Below are 5,820 nucleotides of genomic sequence, written 5' to 3' on the forward strand. Positions count from 1 at the left end.
CTGTGACGTAAGTGTTTCAGTGGACTCTTGCTGTTCTCTTTCAGAGTGAAAACCAGCTTGCAACTAGGAAGCAGTTCAATATAAATATTTCCTATCAAGAGACTATAGGGATTTTAGATTAAAATGACATGAATATCTAGTTTCTTTGTAGTTTTCTCTTATTTTCTCATCAAAATAATGAATAAATTTTATGCATGATTTTGTATATGTACTTTTAAATCCAATAGGCAAGTCATTAGGTAAGTAGAAAAAGAAATTCAAAACAGGGTTAGAGGTCAATTTACAAAAAGTTATAAACTTGACTGTTAGAAAAGTCTATAGTGAACACATTTCAGAGATATTTATTTATGTCATTAAAGAAAGAACCAGCATTATGGTTAGTTGTATGAAAGGAGAGAAGGTTAGCACTCCCCTTGACAAGGATGGTTAGTTAATAGTTCAAAAATAAATCAGTTATATATAATATATAAAATATATATCATCTATCATACAATGTTTAGTTATATATTATATATAAACCCCACAATGTATTTCTATGCTTACATATAAATATTTTATCAGATATATGATATATAATCTCTTCATTTCCCCTTTAGTCTATCTTATTTTTCTTTTTCTCTTTTATGTACAACATTAGATGAATTATGAAATAAATTTCAGAACTACAAAGACAAAACTAATTAATGTGCTATTTTGGACTGTAGCACTGTCCTCCTGTTGTTCATCGATTTTCTCAAGCGGGACCAGTAACATCTCCATTGTGAGACTTGTTGTTACTGTGTTTGGCATATCGAATACGTCACAGGTAGCTTGCCAGGCTTTGCCATGCAGGTGAGATACTCTCCTTAGTTTGCCAGGCTCTCCAAAGGGGCAGAGGAATCAAAGCTGGGTCTGCCGGGCCAGGCCCGTGAGGCAAACGCCCTACAGCTATGCTATCCCTCCAGCCCTATAAGGGAATAAAATATAATTTTGTGGCTTTTCTTTCAGCAGTTTGTGCTCCTTTGCATTCCCATCAGACAGAAATCTGCAAGTTGGTGATTCACTTCAGAATTTGGACTTACTAAGAAGCAAGCACCATAGCACTGTAGCACTGTCCTCCCTTTGTATATCTATTTGCTCGAGTGGGCACCAGTAATGTCTCCATTGTGAGACTTGTTGTTACTGTTTTTGGCATGTAGAATACCTCACGTGGAGCTTCAGGCTTTGCCGTGTGGGCGGAATACTCTCAGTAGCTTGCCCTGCTCTTTGAGAGGGAAGGAGGAATCAAACCCAGATCAGCCACGTGGAAGGCAAATGCCCTACCTGCTATAAAAGTGACTTCTTCTAGGAAACTTATATAACCCTGAGCAAGACTATTAGATTGTATTCTAATGAGATGTTAAAATGGGAGTTACTCTTTGGTTTTAAACTGTTTTAAATTTCAGCCATCTTCAGCATTATCAAAAGACGGAAGTTCCAGGTGCTTCAGTGCTAATTCTCAGGTTTTCTTAATGTTTAAGGAAACCATAAGCTGACGAGAATCACAAGCAAAAGAGTAATGGTTCCCCCTTAAACCTTCTCTGATATGAAAATCAAATATAACAAATCTATTACTGGGGGGGGAGGAAGAAACAACATAGTTTAGGTCTATGTTATAAAACAAAATGTAATACATCACCACAAACTGTTTTGTTATTTTTCCCCCTGCAATATGTTTAGAAATTCTATTTCATGTAGAAATTCTTTCAACTCAAGTTGTATAATTAAACTGAGGCTTATGTAACTTAAGAGTTTCCATCCATGTCTTCTTCAAACCACAACTTTTTTTTTCAGGTATGCATATATTAATTTATTCAAGAGAGTTCATTAATTTCTTTTTTTAAATTTTTATTAGTGAAACACTTTTGTATTAAGTATTATAACAGGAATTTATTTATTGTTTTGTTTTATTTGGGGGTCATACTTGGCAATGCTTAAGGGTTACTCCTTGCTCTGCACATAGGATACTCTCCTGGTGGTGCTCTAGGGGACTATATCAGGATGTTGGGGTTTGAACTCAGTAAGCCATGTGCAAGGCAAGTCTTACCTGCTGCATTATCCCTTTCCCTGATAATAAAAATTTTATAAAATGAGTAAGATTCCTTCTCCTCAAGTCTTCTTGCTTAGGAAAATTTCTGTTTTGTAAAATATTAAGAATGTGAACTAAAATATTTTTCATATATATCTAACAGTAGTTATTAGGTTAAAGCAACATGGGTTTCACAGTACATTGTTTATCTTTCTTGATCTTACTTTTCCTATCCTACACATTGCAGGTATTCTGTAAATAAGTTGCTGTGGTCATTTATTCTTGCTTGAAGTGAGACAGAAGCTGTAGGGTTTTTAGTTGCTTATAAAAGTGGATCACATATTTGGAAAGCATAACTCTTACCACTGTAAGTGTCACAGGATTCTTGGTAAAGTACAAGTGCAGTTTAAATTGATTTTCTAACCACTTTTATTACTGCCATCCTTGAGTGCAGCAACAAGAGTTGGGCATTTGTTTTTACAGGGCCGAGAGTGCTGAGATTCTCTGCAAATCAAAGTGCATTAAAGTCATGATTGCAAATGTGATTTTGTTTAAAAGAAAATAATATTAAATGTGAAGGAAAGTGTGTCATTTACCCCAAATTCGAATGGCCTCAAAGAGTTAAAATTCTCAAGGTTTGACTAATGGAAAAGACCACTATCAAATTCCACATATATTTTTCACATCATATTTATGCAGCAAGGTCAAAGAAGTGTGTGTGTGGTTGGGGGGGTGGGGGGAATTTCATCTTCAATTTTCTCTACCCTTAGGTAATAATACATGGAGAACTCATTTACCCTGATTGATCTTCCTGGGCATAAGAGACCGCTCTGGCTTAAATCCCATCTGAAAACTATCTTTCCTCTCCTTTTCTTATAGAATACTAACAGGATTTTTCTCTCCTTCAAAGAAAAAGCAAGCGAAATATGAGCTGTTAATGTTTTCCTTGACTATTTTGCTTCCTTTCAAAAACTATTAATGAGTTTCTTGGTAGGAATTATTTGTTAAAACCATTTGTTCTGTAACTAGGAGCGTTTACTCTTATTTTAAATCTATGTGACCTTCCATTTATAAATTTTATTCATATATCAAAAAATATGACCTAAATTATGTTAATCCCTATGACTTTTATATGAGTATATGCATGCCACTGTTAAAATTATATGAAAAGCTCGACAAACAAAGTGAAAACAGAGCCAAGGTAAAAACTAGAATAAAACATGAGCTATCTAGAATTGTTTGGCTAAGATTTACAAAATGCTTAAAATAAGAAGTTTAATTAAGTTAGGAACCAATACTTTTTGGTTTAGTAGTAAACAAAGTTCTCAAGTCTTATCATCTTTGTTTAATTGCTGGCATGCTATACACCTTAGGAAAATTGTTTAACCTTTTATCCCATGAAAATGAAGTAAAAATTTTTCCCATCTGCCTTCCAAATAGCTCCAGTGACTTGAAGCCAAAGTTAAAACTTGCTAAAGAGTTGAAGTATTTTAACCAGATGGGGGGAAAAAAACACTGAAAAAATAAATATAGCTATCACTTATTGATATTATAGTGCAGTGTAACTATAAGCCAGTACTGACAAGATAACAACACTGCAATTGCCATTGACCTAACAATTACCTAGAGCTATCTTTATTTTGGGGAAATGATATAGTTCTGGTATGATTTTATCTTAAAATATCTTTGGAACTTTGACTTCAATTTCTGTATTACAAATGGGAAAATGACTGAGTTGAGATTCATTCAAGTTCATACTGATAATAGAAACATGATAAATTTCAATCTTCTAGATTTCAAGTCAGTGCTCTCAGACTTGCAGTAGGAAGCAACTATTTGCTCCATCATACTAAAAAAGGCAAAAACTAAGAGACTTGGTAGCTATTTTCATCGATGATCTGAGATGCAATTTACATTTAAGTACCAGGCATATACAAAACATTATAATTCCTTCATGTGAACTTTTCGAAAGCAAGTAAACTCAGTTTCTTACCCTAACCCTTAGGTATTCCCTAACAGTTCCTGTGAGTCCTTCTCATTCTTTGAATAATTACATAGAAATTTCCAATATTGCTTTTCAAGATTTACTAATAAGCCTTGCTCGGGTAAAGGGGTAGAAGAGGGAATTTTTTTTTTCTAAGACAAATTCATAAAATGCTTCATAGTATATTTCAACACATAAATCCTGCAGTAAATAACCCACTTAACCCCATATTTATTTTATGCCCAAAACACATTTTCCAGGAATACAAATATTGGCCTATAGAACATTCTTTCTCGGAAGTAGTACAAGGAAATACCATATCAGATAATATAGACAAGCTCGAATGAGTGAAATTTTTTTTTTGCTTTTAAACAGCTTCCAAAATAAAAAAAATATTGAATATACCAAATTTTTAGAATTCCAAAAATCCTTTTTTCATTCCTGACTTGTCATCAAATTCAAGATTGGATGCTTATTTTTCTGAGTCCTAAATTAATAGAACAAGTGACAAATAAAGGTTAAATTCAGTAAAAACCAGTATCTAAATTTTGGAGTTTAGTGTTACAAAATTATTTGAACATTAAAAGTATTTTGTAAGATTATTATTCACCTGACTAATTTCATTCTCTTTTGCTCCCTCACAAACACTCAGGGGTTTTTTCACTTCCTTCTACAATCATACAACCACAAAGAAACAGAAACCACAACCTCAAAACTGTTCAGATCCTAGTGTGAATCACAAATATTTATGTCCATGATATCAGGGCCCATTCGAGCAAATTGATGAACAATAGAAGGACAGTGACAGTGACAGTAATAATATCAGGACAATATTCAATTCCAATTTACAAGTTTGGGAGCCCTGTGTAAGGGAACTACTTCCAGCATGAAGCATGGGGAACCATGAGATACACAGAATTACATGCAGCATTCCCCCTTGAAAAGCAAAGTTCCAGTTCTTGGAGAACACCTCTTTTGACCCCAGAATAATATTATCTGCTCTCAAGAAGAAAACATTGGGGTAGCAAAGGAATGGTGAAGAGGAAAGAAGTCAAAAGAGCACCATTTACGGAAGTAAAAAACAGGATTCTGCTTTGTCTCAGTACAGAGCCAAGATAAGTCCTGAAAGTGAACTACCCTGATCATCATTTAGAGTTCGGGCTGCTTAATATTTACCTAAAACAGAGGGGAAAACACTTGTAAAACATGTCCAAATAGTGTATCTTATGATGGTTAAATTTTAAAAAATTGACCAGATGTTGGCTGGAGAAATAGTGTAGAGGTTAAGACACTTTTCTTGTATGCTGCGAACCCCTATTTCATCCACACACCAATTAAGGTCCCCTGAGCACCGCAGAAATGACCCCCCAGCACAGAACTGGGAATAAGCCCTATGCACCACTAGATCTGGTTCAAAAACAAACAACAACAAAAAGAGAACATATCCAGGGATATAGACATGAGTAAGCACATGATATTCAAATAAGGGGGACTACTCTAAATCAATGCTACAATGCTACAGTGCCTCTTCCAAGGTAGTTTCCTACACACAGTCAGCGCTCCTCATTTTTCCAGTTTTTTTTCTTTCTTTCTTTCTTTCTTTCTTTCTTTCTTTCTTTCTTTCTTTCTTTCTCTTTTTTTTAAATTTTATTACTGAAACATGTGGAGAGTGGTCTCAGCATGGCTGTGGCTGGTTCTGGAGGTCTTAGGCTGCCAGGGCTCCACACATCCGGACAAGCCTCATGCATGAAGGAACCGGCAGAGGAACTTAGGCATGTGGGTCCCGGGG

General features: G+C 34.9%; 1 non-coding gene across 1 annotated transcript; it reads left to right on the forward strand.

The window, feature by feature from the left end:
• Positions 1 to 378: 378 nt before the first annotated feature.
• On the forward strand, positions 379 to 498 carry LOC130019545 (U6atac minor spliceosomal RNA). The gene has a single exon (XR_008791854.1). It is a non-coding gene; the product is annotated as a U6atac minor spliceosomal RNA (small nuclear RNA).
• Positions 499 to 5,820: the final 5,322 nt, after the last annotated feature.

Source organism: Sorex fumeus, unplaced genomic scaffold (assembly GCF_029834395.1).
Source record: "Sorex fumeus unplaced genomic scaffold, SorFum_2.1 ptg000008l, whole genome shotgun sequence".
Classification (NCBI taxonomy): domain Eukaryota; kingdom Metazoa; phylum Chordata; class Mammalia; order Eulipotyphla; family Soricidae; genus Sorex; species Sorex fumeus.